This window comes from Hibiscus syriacus, unplaced genomic scaffold (genome assembly GCF_006381635.1).
Source record: "Hibiscus syriacus cultivar Baekdansim isolate YM2019G1 unplaced genomic scaffold, ASM638163v2 tig00110821_pilon, whole genome shotgun sequence".
NCBI classification, from domain to species: domain Eukaryota; kingdom Viridiplantae; phylum Streptophyta; class Magnoliopsida; order Malvales; family Malvaceae; genus Hibiscus; species Hibiscus syriacus.
This window is the reverse complement of record NW_024062877.1, coordinates 182,269-206,036: the sequence shown is the minus strand read 5'-3', so window position 1 is coordinate 206,036 and position 23,768 is coordinate 182,269. Positions and strand designations below refer to the sequence as shown.

The 23,768-nt window shown below is 35.9% G+C and overlaps 1 protein-coding gene and 1 pseudogene across 1 annotated transcript in view; both read left to right on the top strand.

The window, feature by feature from the left end:
- The window catches only part of LOC120142296, a 31,649-nt pseudogene extending 11,306 nt beyond the window's left edge, over positions 1–20,343 (top strand).
- Positions 16,097–23,768, top strand: part of LOC120142298 (cytokinin riboside 5'-monophosphate phosphoribohydrolase LOG1-like) — a 32,366-nt gene continuing 24,694 nt past the window's right edge. Inside the window, exon 1 of the mRNA XM_039157030.1 lies at positions 16,097–16,111. The gene's annotated coding sequence lies outside the window, so the exon portion shown is untranslated. The remainder of the gene's footprint in view (positions 16,112–23,768) is intronic.

Here is a 23,768-nt window from a genome sequence, read left to right as displayed (position 1 = left end):
AGGAAAGAAGATTAATTTGTTTCTTAAGGGAAAAAACGGCATCTAGACCGACTCTAAGCCCAGCTTTGGAAAATAGATTACTCAAAATGCAACCGTAAACTAGAGATGAACATAGTTTCTTGTTAGGAACAAGATTTACGGTTTCAACAATTTCAGCAAAAATAATATGAGGTAGGTTTATTTTAATATTGTTTTCGAAACAATGTAACCACCGAATATCTAAGGCTCTAAGAGTAGAATAACGACCTCCGGATGGTCGAAACCACCAAGAAATTATTAGATGAAGAAAACGTTCATGAAGGTCTAAGACACTTGCACTATCCCTTCTTTTATAACGAGATCCTAAGATTTGTTTTTCATTTGAAATACCATCATTATCTAATCCGAATGTATTGGCTATGTAAGCCGAGTCAATATATAAGAATTATCCTAGGAGGTAGGAACGAATTCCTATGGTTTCAGTTTCAGTTTGGTTTTTAACACAAACGGCATTAGAATAGAAAATATGAACAAGTTGATGGTAGACAATGGGTTCAAGATCAAAAAGTTTGTCAAATTTCCACTCTTGTAAAAGAGGAAGATATTTAAAATTAATATCTAACATAGCTTGACGAGAAGGAATATGTTCTTCTCTAATTTTGTAAGAGTCGAAATATTGATAATACCAAAAACGATGATTTCTAGGACCAGGATGATTGAAGCACAAATTTTGGATAGTCAAATTAGGATCAATGGGATTAGGATTAGGATTTGGATTTTGAGGATTTGGAGGTGGATTTGGTTGACGGTGTGAGCGACTAGATGATGACCTAGCACGTTTAGGATTGAACATGGTTTAGGAAATCAGAATAGAATGGATAACCTGCAATTTAGAAAACACATGTATGCAATTCAATCAATCCCAAAACTCAATTGAGTCCTCAATATTTCAAGGTTCTCTAAATCAATCCTAATGGGCAAAGTTTTTGAAAACTTTTGAAAAATACGGTTTTGAGAAACAATATATGTATAGTTTTCATAACAACAACATAATTCAATCAAAACACAATAATTTGAAAATCAACATTTTTTTTATTTCAAAAATTTAAAATTTTTTGGAAAATTCTTGTGTTTTTGATGAAATTAGCTGTAATATCTAGTTTCTAATCACTAAACAATCAATGCCCGTTCTAAAGTTCATCCTAGAACTAATTAAAACTAGTTCTATGTTCATAAATTGATGTAATAGAAGTTTTTGAAAAATACCTTGAAGGATTTCGGATTTGAGTGAGATTAGATGAAGTTTGCACGTTTTTGATGATTGCAACAGGTTTAGAAGATGATATTTGAAGTGAATTCCGATTAAAAACGTTGATTTGAGGCAAAGATGGAGATTTGAGAGTGTAGAGGGTGATAGGCGGCAAAGAGAAAAGAAGAGGGTTTTGAAGATTTTTGAGGTTTTACCCGTGTTATAACCAGTACTCCAGGGGGTATCGATTCCCCTGTGGGGGAATCGGTTCCCCTTCAAAGGGGGAATCAGTTCCCTCATGGGGGGATCGATTCCCTCTGCACCAAAATGCTAAAATCCGATTTTAAACACCCAAAATGCTAAATTAATTTCCTCTAGTGGTATTGGCAACTCATATATTGAAAATTAATCATGTTCAAACAATTAAATTAATCTTTAAACGATATTTGAACATAAAATTAATTTGTCATCAAGAATCATAAACTCCCCCTAACTAATAGCAATGAATGCAATCAAAAATTGCTATTATAAGCATTTTTCATTTATTATTAAAAGTGCTAAAATTATTTTAAACACTAAGTGAAAATAGGTTGGTCAAACCTAATTCTCTCCTAAGTGTCCAAAATCTTTCCTTGTCTAAAGGTTTTGTAAAGATATCCGCTAATTGGTGCAAAGTATCAACAAATTCTAGAACTACATCTTCCTTAGTGACATGGTCTCTAATGAAGTGATGTCTTATTTAAATGTGCTTAGTTCTAGAGTGTTGGATGGGATTTTTAGTGAGACAAATAGCAATAGTATTGTCACACTTGATAGGAATGGTACCAACTTCAATTCCATAATCAAAAAGTTATTGTTTCATCCATAAAACTTGTGCACAACAACTACCAGCTGAAATGTATTCGGCTTTAGTAGTAGATAATGCAACACAATTTTGTTTCTTTGAAAACCAAGAAATTAGCATATTTTCAAGGAATTGGCAAGTATCGGAGGTGCTTTTCCTATCTAATTTGCATCCTCCATAATCCGCATCAGAAAAAGCATGCAAGCTAAAGCTAGAGTCTCTAGGATACCAAAGTCCTAAACTAGGAGTGTCTTTAAGGTATCTAAAGATTCTATTAACAGCTAGTAAATGTGATTCCTTAGAGCATGATTGAAATCTAGCACATAAGCAAACACTAAACATAATTTTAGAGATCCAATCATTGACCTATATAATTTAATATCTACACATTTACCTCCTTCATCTAAGTTAAACTTTGTTGAAGAGCTCATTGTAGTGTCATGAGGTTTCCTATTTTCCAGTCCAAACTTCTTGAGTATATCTTTGACGTACTTAGCTTGATTGATGAAGATGCCATCTTTTCTTTGCTTGATTTGGAGTCACAAGAAAAATGAGAGCTCCCCCATCATGCTCATCTCAAACTCACTTTGCATTTGCTTAGAAAATTCTTGGCAAAGAACATCATTAGTAGAACCAAATATTATATCATCAACATAAATTTGAACTACTAATAAATCTTTACCTTTATGCTTTAAAAACAATGTAGTGTCAACCTTCCCTTTTGAAAAACCTTTTTCAATTAAAAAATTTGACAATCTTTCATACCAAGCTCTAGGAGCTTGTTTTAAACCATAAAGAGCTTTTGTCAATTTAAGAACATGGTCCAAAAATTTTGAATCTTCAAAACCTGGAGATTGTTCCACATACACTTCTTCCTTTATAAAACCATTTAAAAATGCACTTTTAACATCCATTTGATATAATTTAAATTCATGAAAACATGCAAATGCTAATAACATTCTAATTGGTTCCATCCTAGCTACGGGAGCGTATGTTTCATCATAGTCTATGCCCTCTTCTTGAGTATACCCTTGAGCAACAAGTCTAGCCTTGTTTCTCACTATATTACCACTCTCATCAAGCTTATTCCTAAATACCCATCTAGTACCTACAGTAGATTTATTACTAGGCCTTTTAACTAATGTCCATACTTTACTTCTCTCAAATTGATTTAACTCTTCTTGCATAGCCATAATCCAATGTTCATCATTTAATGTTTCTTTAATATTCTTAGGATCTATGCATGAGATAAATGCAACATAATTACAAATATTTCTAAGAGAAGATCGAGTTGTTACCCCTTTGGATGGATCACCTATAATTTCACCATTCTTGACATAGTTGTACTCTCATGGATAAGATACTTCCCTTTCTTCAATGGTTGGATTCTCAAAAGGATCATGAGTTTCCTCATTTTTTTTGTTTCTTCCTTTGATGATGGTTCTCCAACGTCATGTCTAACGTCATTTGTATTTATAACACCTACATTATCATTCACACAAGAATCCTTCCTCGGAAAGGGATTATCATCGAAAACATGTATAGACTCTTCTACAACTATAGTTCTTTTATTAAATACTTGATAAGCTTTAGAATTTAAGGAATAAACCAGAAAAATTCCTTCATCACTTTTAGCATCAAATTTACCAAGGTTCTCTTTACCGTTGTTTAAAACAAAACATTTACATCCAAAAGGATGAAAATAACTAATGTTAGGCTTTTTATTTTTGAAAAGTTCATATGGAATTTTCTTTAAAATTGGCCTAATCATTACTCGATTTATAACATAACAAGCGGTATTTGTGGCTTCCGCCCAAAAATATTTTGGCAAATTATTTTCACAAAGCATGGTTCTATCCATTTCTTCTAAAGTTTGATTTTTCCTCTCAACAACTCCATTTTGTTGAGGGGTTCTAGGTGCTGAAAAATTATGGCTAATACCGTTAGAGTTACAAAATTCAGTAAATCCAAGATTTTCAAATTCAGTTCCATGATCACTCTTAACACTAGTTATAGAGTAACCTTTTTCATTTTGGATTACTTTTGAAAACGTGAAGAACTGTTCTAATGCTTCATCTTTAGTACTTAAAAATAGAACCCAAGTATATCTAGAATAGTCATCTATCAAGACAAATGCATATTGTTTTCCACCCAAGCTAGTAGTCCTAGTTTGCCCAAAAAGATCTATATGGATCAATTGTAATACTCTACTAGTTGATACGTCATTAATGGATTTAAAAGAAATTTGCTTTTGTTTTCCTTTAGTACAAGCATCACAGATTTTATCATTATCAAATTTAAGCTTAGGCAACCCTCGAACTAAATCACCTTGAATTAGCCGTTGCAAAACACTCATACTATCATGTCCTAGTCTCCTATGCCATAACCAACTATCATGTTCATCCTTAGCAACTAGGCACAAATTAGTCATATCAGTAGAATCTAAATGCACCATGTATATGTTTCCTATTCTATGACCAAAAAGCATAATCTGATTAGATGCAATGTCAATGACTTTACAACCATTAATATCAAACATGACATTGAATCCCTTATCACAAAATTGACTAATACTTAATAGATTATGCTTTAATCCATTCACATATAAAACATTCTTAATTTGTATGGAAGAGGTATTACTAATAGTACAAATACCTTCAATGTGACCTTTTGAATCATTACCAAAAGTCACTTCTCCTCCATTTTTGGCGTTAAGCTTAATGAATCGGCTTTTGTCTCCGGTCATGTGTCTTGAGCATCCACTATCAAGGTACCATGAGTTTGAATTTGTTTCCCGTTCCTTGTAGCAATGCTCCTTTTCCTACAAACAAAGATTAATTTTTAATTTTTGGTACCCAAATTCTTTTGGGTCCATATTCATTAGTTTCCAAAATTCTAGTCCCCTTAGGTATCCATTTGTGTAGGATATCCTTATCTTTAGTAGTAATGAGCTCTTTAGGAACCCATATACTTCTAACAATTTTTTATTAGAGGTTCTTTGGGATCATCAATTTTTCTCCACTTTCAAAACGTTTTGTTCCAACTTTATCAAAAGAAGCTTTAAGATCATCAATTTTCTTTTGATGATCATCATTGACCTTTGAAAGTAAATTTTGCAAATCTAAATTTTTCTTTTCAAACTCTTCTAGTTTGATTTGCAAATCTTTGATCTTACTTTCAAGATCGTTGTTGGTTTTGGATATGAGCTTATTTTCATTTTTCAATTTTGAAACATCATTTTTATATTTTAAAAACAATTTCTCATAATCCGAAGCCAACCCATTATATTCCTCTAATAGCTCATCATAGGATAAATCATCAAAATCAGATGAGTTAGATGTTACCTTAGAATCTTCCCCGAATGTCATCAAGCACAAGTTTGCTACTTCTCGTTCCTCTTCATCGGAACCTTCTTCGTCGCTCCATGTAGCCACATGAGCCTTGTGCTTATTCTTTGATTGACCCTTTCTCTTCAATTGTGGGCAATCATATTTGACATGCCCCGATTTTTTGCATTCATAGCAAATGATTGGGTCATTCTCTTTTGGTTCATTTTTTAGCCCTTCATTTCGTTTGAATTTTCTTCCTCGGTAAAGTCTCGTCATTTTTCTGAACCGTTTGGCAAACAATGTCATTTCCTCGTCATCGTCATCTTCATCCGAATCACTCTCATCTTTTGTGGATTTGAGAGCAACTCCAATGTTTTTGTTCTTCTCCTTTGGTGTCTCTTCAATCTTATCAAGGTCCACCTCATCCTCAAGCATCATTTCATGAGTGAGGAGTGGCCTCATTGGTACCTTCAAGAGTTAAGGACGTTAAGTCCTTAGACTCGATAATTGTCGTCTTCTTTGATTGCCACGATTTTGGGAGGGAGTAGACTAACTTCCTCACAAGCTATTCATTTGAAATGATCTCTCCATATGACTTGAGACCATTGGCAATCGTTGAAAATTTATCCGTCATAGCTTTGATATCTTCATTTGGTTTCATCCTGAAATTTTCATAGCTATACGTTAGAATACTAATTTTAGATTTCTTTACCTCATCGGTACCTTCATGAGTGACTTGAAGTTTGTCCCATATTTCTTTGGCGGTTGTACACGATGAAACTCTTCCGTATTCATCTGGTCCAAGAGCACAAAAAATGATATGGATGGCTTTGGAGTTGAGCTGGAATATTTTTGTCTCTCTTTCACTCCACAATCTTGGATGAGTGATAGGCTTGATGTATCCTTCTACTACGACATTCCATGCTCCCATGTCACTTGCTTGAATGAAGTACATCATTCTATTCTTCCAATAGGCATAGTTAGCTCCATTGAAGAAATGAGGCTTGTTGACGGGCATCGAATCGAGACCGGAGTCGAAGTTTAAAGCGGAGGCCATTGATGACTTTGATTATCGATATAACTCTTCCCGAATCGACTCAAGAGGCGATTAAACCTTCAAATGAGTTAGGCTCTGATGCCAATTGTTGAGTTAATTGATTGACGGAATCGGCCAAGAGGGGGGTGAATTGGCAATTAAAATTTTGGTGGAAGCTTTTGCAGAAAATTGAAAGTAATTGCACAGCGATTTAGAGTGGTTCGACTTTATCAACCAAAGTCTACGTCCACTACCTTAGCTATCCACACTAAGGATTTTCTAACAAATTCACTAATTTGTTCTTTCTTTTGAGGACAAAGAGTAACCTTACAGCTCCCTCAATAATTATACCTCAAATTCTTGAGCACACTCTTTTTCAAAGAGAAATACACAAATTTGCAAACTTACAAGGAAAACCTCACAAGGTAAGATGTTTGCACAATTCTAGAACAAGAAAAGAACACTCATAAATAATTACAAATGAGTACAAATGGTGTTCTTTGAAAGCAAAATGAATATTGAAATGAAAATTGGCTTGATTTGCACAAACTTGGTGTTTGATGCTTTCTCTCTTGTTTCTCTATGATTTCTTATTGATCAAAGGCTTAAAAACTTGTTTAAATACATCTTGAATCACTTCTGAATGTTGGGGATGATTAGTGAAGACCATATAGCCGTTTTAGTGTGAAAACAATTAATAAAATAACTTGGAGCGTGGGGGGGGAATCGGTTCCCTAAGTGTAAAATTCAAATATTTCGACCGTTATACAAGGGGGGAATCAGTACCCCCTGGGGGGAATCAGTTCCCTCCGAGCATACTGGAATTCTCAGATCCAAACCATTCAGGGGGGAATCGGTTCCCTCTGAGCAATCTGGAATTTTTGGCTTTGAAATGGTTCGAAATACTTTGTAAATTTATTTTGAAATTGTTTTAAGATTAAAACTTAATTTTACACTTGAGTAAGGATTAAAAATGATTTTTGAAAGATTTGAAGTAATGTTTTAATATTCGAATAGTTATATCGAATATACTTAGAAAATCATTTGGAAAATCTTAAAATTCATTTAACTTAATTTGTTATATCGAAATATCAAAATGTTTTCAACAAATTTGTTTCCCGTGCCTTGTAGCAATGCTCATTTTCCTACAAACATAGATTAATTTTTGATTTTTGGTACCCAAATTCTTTTGGGTCCATATTCATTAGTTTCCAAAATCCTAGTCTCCTTAGGTGTCCATTTGTGTAGGATATCCTTATCTTTAGTAGTAATGAGCTCTTTAGGAACCCATATACTTCTAATGATGTTTTCATTAGAGGTTCTTCGGGGACCTCTATAATTATAGTTTTTAAAACTCTTTCTTACAAAGTTGGATTTTGAATTTTCTCCTTTTTCAAAACGTTTTGTTCCAACTTTATCAAAAGAAGCTTTAAGATCATTAATTTTCTTTTGATGACCATCATTGACCTTTGAAAGTAAATTTTGTAAATCCAAATTTTTCTTTTCAAACTCTTCTAGTTTTATTTGCAAATCATTGATTTTACTTTCAAGATCGTTGTTGGTTTTGGATATGAGTTTATTTTCATTTTTCAATTTTGAAATATAATTTTTATATTTTAAAAACAATTTCTCATCATCCGAAGCTAACCCATTATATTTCTCTAATAGCTCATCATAAGATAAATCATCAAAATCATATGAATTAGAGGTTACCTTAGAATCTTCCCCGAATGCCATCAAGCCCAAGTTTGCTACTTCTTGTTCCTCTTCATCAGAACCTTCTTCATCGCTACATGTAGCCACATGAGCCTTGTGCTTATTCTTTGATTGACCATTTTCTCTTCAATTGTGGGCAATCATATTTAACATGCCCCGGTTTTTTGCATTCATAGCAAATGATCAGATCCTTCTCTTTTGGTTCATTTTTGAGGCCTTCATTTCGTTTGAATTTTCTTCCTCGGTAAGGTCTCATCATTTTTCTAAACCGTTTGGCAAACAATGCCATTTCCTCATCATCGTCATATACATCCGAATCACTCTCATCTTTTGTGGATTTGAGAGCAACTCCAATGTTTTTCTTCTTCTCATTCTCCTTTGGTGTCTCTTCAATCTTATCGAGGTCCACCTCATCTTCAAGCATCATTTCATGAGTGAGGAGAGAACCGATTAGCTCTTCAAGAGTTAAGGACTTTAGGTTCTTAGCCTCGATGATTGTCGTCTTCTTGGATTGCCATGATTTTGGAAGTGAGTAAACTAACTTCCTCATAAGCTTCTCGTTAGGAATGATCTCTCCATATGATTTGAGACCATTGACAATAGTTGAGAATCTATCCGTCATAGCTTTGATATCTTTATTTGCTTTCATCCTGAAATTTTCATAGCTATGTGTTAGAAGACTTATTTTAGATTCTTTTACCTCGTCGGTGCCTTCATGAGTGACTTGTAGTTTATCCCATATTTCTTTGGCAATTGTACAAGATGAAACTCTTCCATATTCATCTGGTCCAAGAGCACAAAATATGATATGGATGGCTTTGGAGTTGAGCTGGAACATTCTTATCTCTTCTTCACTCCACAATCTTGGAAGAGTGAGAGGTTTGATATATCCATCCTCTACAACATTCCATGCTCCCATATCACTTGCTTGAATGAAATACATCATCTTATTCTTCCAATAGGCATAGTTAGCTCCATTGAAGAAAGGAGGCTTGTTGACGGGCATCGAATCGAGACCAGAGTCGACGTTTGAAGTGGAGGCCATTGATGACTTGATTATCGATGTAACTCTTCTCGAATCGACTCAAGAGGCGATTAAACCTTTAGATGAGTGAGGCTCTGATACCAATTGTTGAGTTAATCGATCGACGGAATCGGCCAAGAGGGGGTGAATTGACAATTAAAATTTTGGTGGAATCTTTTGTAGAAAATTGAAAAGATTTGCACAACGATTTAGAGTGGTTCGACTTTCTCAACCAAAGTCTACGTCCACTACCTTAGCTATCCACACTAAGGATTTTCCAACAAATTTACTAATTTGTTCTTTCTTTTGAGGACAAAGAGTAACCTTACAACTCCCTCAAGAATTATACCCCAATTATTGAGCACACTCTTTTTCAAAGAGAAATACACAAATTCGCAAACTTATAAGGAAAACCTCACAAGGTAATATGTTTGCACAATTCTAGAACAAGATAAGAACACTCAAAGATAATTACAATTGAGCACAAATTGTGTTCTTAAAAGCAAAATGAATATTGAAAGGAAATTTGGCTTGGTTTGCACAAACTTGATGTTTGATGCTTTCTCTCTTGTTTCTCTATGATTTCATCTTTCTTGTTTTTGATCAATGGCTTCAAAACTTGTTTAAATACACCTTCAAATTATTATGAACGTTGGGGATGCTTAGTGGAGTCAATAAAGCCGTTTAAGTGTGAAAACAATTAATAAATTCAATTGGGAGCGTCAGTGCATCGATGCATACCCTAGGTGCATCGGTGCATCAGTGTAAAATTCAAATGTTTTGACTGTTGGACTCTCAGTGCATCGGTGCACTAAGAGTGCATCGATGCATCAAGTGCATTCGATGTTTCAAAATAGCCAGAGTGCATCGATGTATGGCTGGTGCATCGGTGCATGGTATGTGCATCGATGCATGAAATACATTCGATGTTCAATTTAATTCATGGTGCATCGATGCATGGATTGGTGCATCGGTGCATCACTCTGAAAAATTGATTTTAGGCTTGATTTTGGTTCAAAATACTTTTTGAAAATTGTTTCAAAAATATATTAAGTATAAAACACAATTTTACACATTTAGTAAGGTTTGAATTTGAACTTGAAAGACTTGGAGTAATAATTTGATATTCGATTAATTAAATCGAATATACTTAGAAAATCATTTGTAAAATCTTAAAATTCATTTAATCTTAATTTGTTATATCGAAACACAAAAATGTTTTCAACAATTTTGATTGTGGAAGGATGAGCAAAGGAAGAAGAAGGATTGATATCGAGAAGAGTTATGAATTTGAACTATTGTATGCTTGAGGACAAGCAATGGTTTAAGTGTGGGGGAATTTGATAAGATGCATATTAGACATATATTCTACGATATTTTCCTCATATTTGAATAACTAAAATTGCTTAAATCACGGATTTTGATTATATTTCGTATTTTGTGGATTAGGTTGAAGATTTTGATAAAACAAGTTCAAAATCTAATGATTAGCATGATCTTCACAAAATCCCCAAATTAAGGAAGAAAAATCAGAATTCAAGAAGTTGGCAAGAACAGAAGAGGTTTTCGCATAAGGCGTGGGCACATCTTATTCATCCTGAGCTATCGCAGAAGAAGTCTTCACTTAAGGTGTGGGCGCGCCTTACCATCCTTACAACCCTAAATTAGGGTTACGAATTTATAAGAGAAAAAGAGTTTAATGACGGCTGAAAGACTCTTTTGAATTATTCTTATCTTTAGAAAAGGATGAGGGCATTTAAAGCTCCTATTTTTGTGGGATTTTCTTCAAGGGAAACTTCCTTATCTAGAGTAGGAAAATCCTTATAAAAGGGGAGCTAGGGCATCAAGTCTTTCATTAAGTTTTCTTTAAGTTTTTCTTTTGGTGTTCTTTCAATTATGAGTAACTAAATACTTTTGTTCCAACTGGAGGATAATTGAAGTTTTGGTTCTTCAATGATTGTGAGATCTAAATAATTTTCATTGTTCTTTTACTTCTTTGCTATTTATATATTTTATATTCTTATTAAGAATTATTGTCTTGCTTGATTGTGCAAAGGGCCCGTTGTTCAATTATCAAGTTGATAAATTGCCATTTAGAACTTTAAATCCGTAATTGTTTAAACGTTCTAATATTAGTGGTAAAGTAACATAGTTGATTTTGATTATGTTATGAAGATATATAACCTAGTCTAAATGAATCGAGCTTGTGTATTTGTTGGCTAGAATTGGTGGTCCCTCTAGTGGTTAATACTGTTGGTGGATTAAATCTTAAGAGCTTGTCTAGGGTTGTTCATTAACAAGGGAAATAATCAAAGAGCTTCTCTTGATTATCGAGAAACTAAGGAGAGACAGGTTGTTAGAGCTTCTCAATAACCATAACCAATTTAGTGAAGAGTAGAAGATTTTATCATTGCATCTATGATCAATTCTCTGAACCAATTATGAAATTATACCTTTAGTTGGATATTTGCTTGATATTGATCTCTCTAAATTCTTAGTTTATTATAATTGTTTTTTCTCTTTATTTTTCTTAATTTCACAACCCTTTTCTTTGCTTTAATTTTCATTAAAATAAGTCTACTCAATCCCTATGGATTCGACCTTGCTTATCGCTACTACAATTTATATTTCTAAAAGCAGGTATTATTATTTGTTGGATTCGACACCCACCGTTACCTTTATTTGGATTCAACAAGGTCTTTGCGGTGAGTCTTCTCTCTGAGTTTCACTCTCTATCTCCCCGTTTTTTAAAATTAAAATTTGGTTAGAATACCATGTTACCATGGAAGTCCTGGGTGCCGGATGCCGCATAGTTTGATATATCTTAAACTATGGCCTGCAGGCTTCCAATGGAAGGTTACTGTAACTGAGTTGGTTTTGCCTGGAGATTTCCTTACAGTAAAGTTTACCTTTTGCATGCCCAAGGTTTTGTTTGCTATTTATACAATCGTTGCTTAGCCAAAATTCCTTGTGATCATTTAATGACAGATGAGTTTTCCAATACATCTGGCAAAAGGAACTGGACATGCAAATGCTCTTCCGTATATCCAGGAAAACAAAGTGATGTTCTTAAATCTAACTGTTCTAGATCCTGTGATTGCAGTTCAGGTATGCAATATTCGTTTGGTAGATTTCTTTTTGAATTTTTAAACTAATTTCGTATAAGTTTTCTGCTATTTCTATTCTATTTAACTACTATTAAATCTCAAAGTAGACTTAGTTGTCGTATAATCTACCCAAATTAATGCACAACTTTTGGAGTATTATCGTGTTGAATGCTTCGTGCTTATGTAATGTCCGGCATTTTTTGGAGCTATTACTATCATTTTGTATCTAAAACATCAAATTGCGTGGCATCCTATGTGGCAGTTGAACCAAATGGAGATAGGTGGAAATGTATGTGTGCTACTGATGGATTCCCCAAAGTAGCAATTGACAATCATAATACTATCTGTTTTACTGCCTGCAACTGCACTGCTGGTATTTTATTCCAACTCTGATGATATATGTTATTTTTGAAGAATTCGATAGTTCAACTGCTACATGTATTATCAACTATACAATTTTGTCTAGCATTTCATTTCATAATATCTTTCATTTGTGGTACTATAGCCTTTTAATCAAATAAATTGGACGGTGCTCAGATAAAGCATTAGGAGCTTATTTAGTGGCACATAATTGTACATTTTGACAGGATCTCTTCCTGAGGCACCCGCGAGAAAGAACACAGAGTTGTTGTGATTGTTCTTTTACTCTGTGTGATTCTCACGACGCTGGCATTTCTTGCCTCGTTAACATGCTATTTTTATCGGAAGGTCAAATGCGCAAAGTGCCCCATCCAACTGGAAGTATTCTCGTCCGATAAAGAAACTAGTTGCAACAGTGCTACCAACTTAATAAGTCACAAAACTTCATCAGCATCAGAAACTAAGGTTAACATCAGCTTCCCTACTAAACCTTTTGCAGGTATATAAGCTTTAACATGTTATGAACTTGCCCTTTTTAATGAACTTCATTTGCTTTCAATTGTGATTCGATTACAAACTCTCAGCCATTTTGATTTTTTTTTGTTTTTGAACCTTGCATTCTGACTTCTGAATTCTGAATTCTGAATTCTGAATTCTGAATTCGGTTTGGACATTTAAAGCACGATGACTTGTCTATTTTCAGGATGCTTTCAAAACGTGTCATTCCTTTGTTGGAGCAAAACGGGGATTGTGCTTAGAACCATTTGCCAGTTTGCCTACTCTGAACTGGAAAATGCAACCAATAAGTTCTCCAATTCCAATCTAATAGGATTCGGGGGAAGTAGCTATGTGTACCGGGGCCAGCTCAAGGATGGAAGAATTGTTGCGGTCAAGCGACTTAAAATTCAAGGAGGAGGCGCTGATGCAGATTCCATATTTTCAACAGAGGTTCAATCTCAACTTGCCTTTTTTTGTCTAAAGTTTTTTGGTTAATGAAAACTCTCATTATTTTCCATCTTTTTTAACAGATCTTCACAAAATGCAATCAGGTATTTTACAGTGTTGTTTTGCGTAGGTCGAGCTGTTGTCAAGGCTACATCACTGTCACGTGATGCCCTTGCTTGGTTACTGTTCAGAATTCAGTGGGAAACATGCCGAGAGACTGCTGGTATTCGAATACATGCCTAATGGTAATTTGAGGGATTGCTTGGATGGAGTTTTGGGCGAGAATATGTCCTGGGAAACTCGTGTCGCGATTGCTATTGATGCTGCAAGGGGATTGGAATATCTCCATGAAGCCGCGGCTCCTAGAATTTTGCATAGAGATGTGAAATCTACAAATATTCTTCTGGACAAGAACTGGAGAGCAAAAGTAAGGATGGTTTCTTTTAGAAATCTAACATATGTTAATTTCTCACCTGTTGGTGTATATATTGATTTCTGACATAAGTACTGAAAATGTTCAGATAACTGATCTCGGTATGGCCAAACGTTTTAGAGCTGATGGACTTCCCAGCTGTTCGAGTTCTCCAGCAAGAATGCAGCGAACCTTTGGCTATTTTTCCCCAGAATATGCAATTATTGGAAAAGCCTCGCCTATGTCGGACGTTTTTAGTTTTGGTGTAGTTCTTCTGGAACTGATCACCGGTCGGCAACCCATCCACAAATCGAACAATAGAGAAGAAAGTCTTGTTATCTGGGTAAAGTAGCCATTTCATGTTATTATATCTCCTCTTTTTAATGCAACTATCTTGTTGCGGAAGACGGCTATCGGATAGAGCAAAATCGCAACTGATAATTTGAGAAAATAAAAATGAAGATAAAAGAGACACAAAATTTACGTGGAAAACCCCTAAAAATTTAGGGTAAAAACCACGGGCAACGGTAGAAGAATTTCACTATGAGAAAATAGGAATTACAACCTCTCTCGATCTACCAAGGAGAAAACAATGATAATTCTCTCTAGATAAAAAGGAGAAAACAATTCTCAAGAAACTCTCTAAAATCTCTCTAGTATTGGAAGAAAGCTAGAATGCTTTGGGATGATTTTGAAGTTATATGAGCTAGGGTATTTATAGTTGAAACTTAAGGACTAATCTTATAAATACCCTAAATTACAATGACTAAAATTAATTATCCCATTACCCAATTTCAACAAAAATTAGGTGTCTAATTTTTGACTTTGACAAAGAACCATTTGGTGTCTAATTTGGTGCCTAAATTATTTGACTTTTAACAATCTCCCACTTGAAGATTTGATTGGAATAATCATATCTTCACACCATTCTTTCTACCTTGTACCTTCATGTTGCTTACGTTTCTGACAGGCCACAGGAGGGTCGACACCAGGTAAATTTATCAGCGTTGATCGCCTTCGTCATGAAATCTATTATGTTGTCTTTGGTATGGATCTTCTGCATATCTACTGTCCCTTCTTCCACCTTTTCACGAATGAAATGGTACTGAACTCGTATGTGTTTTGTCCTTGAATGAAATGTTGGATTCCTTGCTAGATGAAAGGCGCTTTGACTGTCACAAAACAGAGAGACATACTCTTGATTGTGCCCAAGCTCCTCCAATAGCATCTTCAACCAAATTGCTTCTTTACTGGCTTGTGTAGCTGCTACATATTCTGCCTCTGTTGTGGATGTAGCCACAATTGACTGTAATTTTGAAACCTAGCTTACAGCTCCACCAGCAACTTTGAACACATATCCTGTAGTAGATTTGCTTTTATCCAAATCCCCTGCATAGTCAGAATCTACATACCCATTGATTAGTAAGTTTGATCCTTCATAACATAATGCAACATTTGAGGTCCCTTTGATGTATCTCAGGATCCTCTTTACTGTATTCCAATGCTCTTTGCCTGGATTCGCCATGTATCGACTAACCACTCCCACTGCTTGTGCAATGTCTGGTCTTGTGCATATCATAGCGAACATTAAACTTCCCACTGCTGATACATACGGTACTCGAGACATCTCCATCCTCTCTTCTTCACTGCTAGGACTCATACTGGAGGATAATTTGAAGTTAATAGGAAGAGGGGTAGAAATTGGCTTACAATCTTGCATGCTAAATCGTGATAAGATTTTCTTCAAGTAATTCTTTTGTGAAAGCCAAATCTTCCTATTACTTCTGTCTCGGTGAATTTGCATCCCTAGAATCTTGTTTGCTGATCCCAAGTCCTTCATTTCAAATTCCCTAGCCAGTTGTGCCTTCAATTCTTCAATATGATCTTTGTTGGGTCCTGCAACCAACATGTCATCCACATAAAACAACAAAATAACAAAATCGTTATCACCAGACCTCTTGAAATAAGCACAAGAGTCTGCATTAAGTCTGTTGTATCCAAGGCACATAATGAAATAATCAAATCTCTTATACCAACACCTCGGCGCCTGCTTTAGACCGTACAGAGATTGTTCAACCTGCAAACCAAGTTCTTCTTTTCTTTTTCTTCAAAACCTTCAGGCTGGAGCATATAAATTTCTTCTTCAAGATTTCCATGAAGAAAAGCTGTTTTAACATCTAGTTGCTCTAGATGCAAGTCCAATGTAGCACGCATTGCCAAAACTACTCGAACTGTTGTTAGTCGAACCACATGAGAAAATATTTCATTGAAATCAATACCTTCCTTTTGAGCATATCCTTTGACCACCAGTCTTGCACGATACCTCTCAACTTGATCATCACCATTTCGCTTGATTTTGAAGACCCATTTGTTACCAATTGGTTTCCTTCCTTGTGGTAGTGTCACAAGGTCCCATGTATTATTTTTATGAAGGGCTTCAATTTCTTCTTGCATCGCCATCATCCACAGTGAAGCATCTAAGTTGTTTATTGCCTCATGATATGTTGATGGCTCACCGTCCTCTGTTAAAAGGCAGTATGCAATATTACCTTCTATAACATAATCTGAGTGCCAATTGGGACGTCTTCTCACACGATCTGATTGACGAGTTGTTGGTGCTTCAGAACTCTCTGGTTCTTGTTCATCATGTGCTGGTTCTGCTTCAGAAGAATCTCCTCGTTCAAACTCCTTTTCCATATTTATCTGTGTAGTCTCTGACTTTTCAGTGCTATCATCGTCTTCTTTTCTTTGTAGTTTATCCTCTACAAAGATAACATCCTTGCTGATGATCACTTTGCGGGTAGTGGGATCCCACAAGCGATACCCCTTGACTCCATCAGCATACCCCAAGAATTTGCATTTCCTGGATTTTGGATCCAGCTTTGAGATTTCTTGGGAGTTGTACATCACGTACACAATACTTCCAAATATATGGAGGTTTGAATAATCAGCTGGTTTACCAGTCCACATCTCCATTGGTGTCTTCAGCTCTATTGCAGTTGATGGAGCTCGATTCACCAAATAACAGGCGGTATTGACTGCTTCTGCCCAGAATGATTTTTCTAGGCCTGCATCCTTCAACATTGCTCTTGTTCTTTCTAACAAGGTTCTGTTCATCCGCTCTGCCACTCCATTTTGTTGAGGAGTGTTTGCCACTGTGAATTGTCTTTTGATGCCTTCTTTCCTGCAAAAGTCATCAAATTCTTCGCTTGTGTATTCTCCTCCATTATCTGTTCTGAAACACTTGATCTTATTTCCAGAATCAAGTTCCACCCGCGCTTTGAAGATTTTGAAAGTTGAAAACACGTCTGACTTCTTCTTAATAGGGTACACCCAATATCTCCTGGAGTAGTCATCAATAAATGAGACAAAGTATTTTGCTCCGCCTAGGGATGTAACTGGTGCTTGCCATACGTCAGATTGAACCAATTCTAGAACATTTTTGCCTCTAGAATTTGATGTGTTGAATTTCAACCGGTGCTGCTTACTTGTTATGCAATGCTCAAACAAATTAAGTGATACATTCGTTAAGCCTGGAAGTAGCTTTTGCTCCACAATGACTTTCATTCCTTGTTCTGACATGTGTCCAAGTTTCTGATACCATAGCATTACAGAATCTGAACTACATGAGGCAACAGAGGCTTATGCTTCTAGCAAAGTCTCTCCCTTCAACATGTACAAGTTTGCTGCTATCTTTTCGCCTTTCAGCACCACAAGCGCTCCACGGAACACCTTCATGATTCATTTCTGTGTTTCAATCTTGCTAGCATTATTATCCAACAATCCGTAGGATAATAAATTTTTCTTCAGGCCTTTCACGTGCCGCACATCTCGAACAACTTTAATTGTTACATCATACATCTTTAATTTCATGGTTCCCATACCAATGATCTCTAAGGCATGATCATTGCAACTATACACAGATCCTCATGAGACAGGTTCATAATGATGGAACCATTCTCTTCTTGAGGTCATGTGATATGTTGCTCCCGAATCAATGAGCCATATATCTGCAAATCGTTTTCTACCTTCCACGGTGGTTGACGCTTCACAGCATAGAGCATCTCCATCATCTGAAGTGTTTGCGGTATTGCCTTGTGGATTGGAGTTTTTATTTAGACTCCAACAATCCTTCTTCAAGTGACCCTTCTTTCCACAGTGGTAGCACTCTAAATTCTTTTTGCTTCTTGACTTCGATCTACCATGTTTGTGACTGCTGCTTTGGCTACGTTATGTTGATCTCCCTCTCATCGTTTTCAAAGCTTCTGCTTGTTACAGATTTACTTGTATGTCTTCCTTGTTCTTGCGCCGATTTTCTTCTTGTAGAACAGCAGCTGCAACGTCATCGAAGACTAGACTGGTGATATTATTATTTGTCAAGTTGATGATGAGTTGATCATACGAATCCGGTAGACTTTGAAGTAGAAGTTCATCACGTTCTTGTTCTCCTATTTTACAACTTAAGGATGTAAGTTGAGAAAATAAAGTGTTCAGCATGTTTAAGTGCTCCGTCACTGAAGTAGATTCTGGCATCCGGAGAGTGTACAATTTCCTCTTAAGGAAAATTTTATTGTGCAGTGATGTGGCCTCATACAATTTGGTGAGATGATCTCATATCTCCTTAGTTGTCTTCTTCTCCTCGATGCTTGACAATACTTCATCTGCTAATGCTAGATAAAAGTTGGCATAGCATTCCCGTCCATTTCGATCCATTTGTTGTCATCTGTGAAATCCACCGGTCTTTCACTGATAGCTGTTAGACAACCGTCTTTCCTCATGATGGCCTTCATTTTCAATTTCCACAATGAGAAATTTCTCCCATTGAATTTTTCAATATCAAATTTCGTTGCCATAGCTTCTTTTACGGATAGCTCCCACTATTTCACTATCGTGAATATTTCTCTAGAACCTTCAAAGAATGGGTAATAACTTCTTATTTTCTTATGTTGGAGGATCCACCTTTTGGTGGCAACCACAAAGACAATAAGCAGATATTACACACTCTAATCTAACTCGGATACCAATTGTTGCAGAAGACGGCTATCGGATAGAGCAAAATCGCAACTGATAATTTGAGAAAATAAAAATGAAGATAAAAGAGACACAAAATTTACGTGGAAAACCCCTAAAAATTTAGGGTAAAAACCACGGGCAACGGTAGAAGAATTTTACTATGAGAAAATATGAATTACAACATCTCTCGATCTACCAAGGAGAAAACAATGATAATTCTCTCTAGATAAAAAGTAGAAAACAACTCTCAAGAAACTCTCTAAAATCTCTCTAGTATTGGAAGAAAGCTAGAATGCTTTGGGATGATTTTGAAGCTATATGAGCTAGGGTATTTATAGTTGAAACTTAAGGACTAATCTTATAAATACCCTAAATTACAATGACTAAAATTAATTATCCCATTACCCAATTTCAACAAAAATTAGGTGCCTAATTTTTGACTTTGACAAAGCACCATTTGGTGCCTAAATTATTTGACTTTTAACATATCTATGTTGGTTGATTTTATTCTTAAAACATTTGTCCATACTTTGTCCCATTCAGGCTACCCCTCGTTTACAGGATAGTAACAGAGTGACCTCGCAGTTACCGGACTCGCGTTTAAAAGGGAATTTTCCAGAAGAAGAGATGCAGGTAATGGCTTACCTAGCAAAGGAGTGCTTGCTGTTGGACCCCGATGCTCGACCAACAATGAGTGAGGTTGTGCAAATCCTTTCGACTATTGCATCAGATAAATCGAAAAGAAGAAATACTCCTGTAAACTTTTACCAGGTAATGTTTTTAAATCCATTTAGAAGTTGATTATCACATAACAATCTCGAGACTGAAATAGTAAGTTTTAACAATGGTATGCAGTACCATTCAGTGAAACTACTAGTTTCAGTCCAATGATATCTAAACAACGCACCTCATACTCTGAGGGTTGCCACTTGCCAATAATGTTGCATGGTTTGTTAACTGCGCAGATGTCATCCGCCCATAACATGAAGAATGAAGCTCTTCTCGAAAGACATCAAACCATAATCGAGGATTTATACGGCACAGGGAACACATGCCGACTACATCAAAGTCAGCAGAGAGCTCACTGCCATCAGGCACGAGTGATATTGGAATTTTCAGCAAACATATAGGAACCCTTCCTGCTGAGTGTATGGAGAGGCTGGTTCTTTTGAGTTCCAATGATCGGAGTTCGCATGTCCTTGATGATGAAGCAGTAGACTTAATAGAGCCTCGGTTTGAATCGTTTTGCATGGTGAATGTCAAGTCCCCGTGAGAAGAACAATCAAGGTGACCGGATTAAACACATTTTGCACCCAAGTTTTCCTTTTGTGTACTGTAAAGAAAGAACATTGTAGAGGAAACAAGTAGGTTTTTTAGGAGTATACATTTGATGTTCTATTTATTTCTTTAAAGAATAGGCAAAACTAAGCTTGTGTTAGTACTAGGTGATAGTTTTTCATTGATTACATTTCATGCCTTTTGTACAGAAAATTATACAAAATTAATTATTCAAATCAAAGTCTGTAGGGTAACCCGTGGATCCACTTCCACCTCCAATTGTATTGTTGCCTCGTCGTGGAGGGATTTTGGAATCTCAGTAAGGCATCGGTTCTCTCCGGTACGACATTTTAGATACTCGTAGGAATCAACACAGTAGTGTACTTAAATAAATTATCGAATTAAATTAAAATGAGGATCAAATTGATAAAATGTGTAATTATATCAATATTTTTAACCACGTCAGCCTCCCTATTAAGCGTTAACCACTCGTAACTTGATTGGAATACTTAAATAGTTAAGTGATATGATTGATAAAATTAAAAGATCAATGGTTAAAATGAAAAGGGACAATAGTTAAGTGATCATATGTATAATTTATCTAAAAGTTAAATACAGACCAACAGAGATTAGAGATTGTAGGGGAAAATAAAGAAAAATGTGACTACTTTAGTGATAGTAATAATAAAGTTACACTTGAGATTCCAATACACACATTTTAATTCCATATCTACACTTTAGTACTTTGTATTAAAAGAATAACAAAGTAACCACCCTAAGGACCTTATTAAAAAACCTCTTTAATCCTAGTCGGAGGAAAAAGAGTGTACCTTGGGGTGGGACAGAGCCAATTGTGAACCAGAGCATACAACAACAATGTACATCATAGCATGGGATATAACCCAGCCTAACATCTTAAAAAACTAAATAACCATAAGTGACAGACACCATCTTTGTCTAGGAACAAAGCCGAGCAAAACAACATACAAGTTAACCAAACAGCAAATTACATAATACTACATAACAGTGACCATGAAAACCAACCTTTGCAAGCTCTTCGAAACCTTAACTCGGCACCATGGAACTCCATTAACATACACCACGAACGATTGCTTCAGTATTTCGAACAAAATCATTCACCACTGGAATCAACATTGGCCACAAGAAATTCGCCCAGACCCCTATCTGAAGCAAAACTTTATAATAGATCTGATCTGCCGAAAAAGAAAAGCCATTAAATATGGTTTTGTTTCTACATAACCAGATTATCCAAATCAAACCAAAAAAACCAATGCGTCATAGCCCCTGCACTCTCCTCCTAATACTCTGAGCAAACCAAACCTCTAACAATTGACTCAAATTCTTAGGAAACACTAAGTTTACATTCCACATACTACACCAACGATGCCAAGCTGCCCATGCTACAACACAATGACAGAGAACATGATTAATCGCTTCCGGCTCAATTTTGCAAAACAGGCAGCAAAATTGATCACTGCAAATGACACCTCTTTTAACTAGCTCAAGCATAACCGACAATCTAAGGTGCACTGCTTTCCACACGAAGGCGGAAACTTTAGGCGGAACAAATTTAGACCAAACTAGTCTCCAAATTGGATCACCCAATTTACCTTCAGAAGCCACTTTAAAACAAAATGCTTTCGTATTGTAAATACCATCCTGCGTCCCCGACCAGATGACTCTATCAGGACATTGAACGACACTAACCGCTCAATCCAAAACCTACCTGAAATCGCTCCATATTGGAATTTCCTATTCGAAAAATGATCTTCTCATGACAATCTTCCATTCCCATCTACCTTGAACCCAACATCCGAAATCCTTGATTTTTCCGCATTTATTAACTGCTAAATTGTAAATTCTCAGAAAAACGATTTGAAGAGGACATTTTTCAGTCCAAAAATCTTACTAGAAATCGATCTTATTCCCATTGCTCATAACACACCTCAAATCGGCAAGGAAAACAAACTCCAAAGACCCACACGAATTCATTTATTACGCCACACCCAATAAGAATTTCTAATATTTACTGCTTTTGGAATGATTGCATCTTGATCATAATTATACTTAGCAACTACCTTCATCCATAAACTATCATTTCCACACTAAACCTCCAAATCCATTTATTAAGTAAGGAATTGTTTCTGGTTTTAACATCAAATATATCCACCCCCCATGAGATTTCGGTTTGCATATATTATCTCACTTAATCCAATGAATACTCTTATCGGACTTAGCATTCCAAACAAAATTCGCTATGCATCTATTAATCATATCAGCAATAGACTTGGGAATAGGGAAATTGACATGTAGTACACATGCAAATTAACTAGAACCGATTTAATAAGAGTTAACCTTCCACCCAATGAAAGCATTTTACTTTTCCAGCTTTGAAGCCGACTTTTGACTTTTTCCAACATGGGTTGGCAGAGAGACTTTGAATTCTTCGGATGCCCTAACGGCAAGCCCAAGTACGTCGACGGAAGCTCTGACTAACCACAGTGAATCAAATCAGCCCAACTCCTAACTGTACCACCTTCCAAATTGATACCAAATAGCTTTGTTTTATTCATGTTCATTTTCAAACCAGCAGCCACTTCAAATCTTTTTAGCAATCGATTAAAATTTAAAATTGATGCCATATTTGATTCGGAAAAATAAGCAGATCATCAGTAAATTGAATATGTGATACAACATAGCCACCGGACCCAACCTCCACTCCACGACAGAGGCCCAAAACCGAAGCCTTCTTTATCATACCACTGAGCGCCTCGCCAACAATATTAAAAAGCAACGGCGATAACGAACAGCCTTGTCTGAGACCCCTCTTGATTGAGAAACTATTTGACAGACAACCATTAATTAGGACGACAATAGAAGGAGTAGAAATACAAAAATGAACCCAATTTCTTCATCTTCTACCGAACCCCATTTTCTTGAGAATCATGTTTAAGAACTTCCAATCAACCGTATCATAAGCTTTGTTAAAATCTGCCTTGATCAACACAGCTTCTTTCTTACTCTTCGATAACCCGTCAATGACTTCATTGGCAATCAAACTGCAGTCAGCAATTTGCTTAATAGCAATGAAAGCGAACTGATTCTCTCCGATCACATCAGTAAGAAAACTACTCATCCTTTTCGCCAATACTGGAGAAACGATCTTATACAAGCTGCTCACCAAGGAAATTGGTCTGAAATCATCCGGGGAAATAGTATCAGCTTTATTTGGAATAAGCGCAATGAAAGATTTGTTAAAAGAGATCTCTTATACTCTGCCCAAATAAAAATCCTCCAAAAAAATCATAACTTCTCCTTTAATATACTGCCAAAATTTCTTTAAAAAGTCTAAGTTGAATCTGTCCAGACCAGGCGCTCTTGAACCATCGGATGACTTAATGACCAACCAAACCTCCTCTTCCGAAAAATGACTCTCAATGAACCTTTTGGTGGCA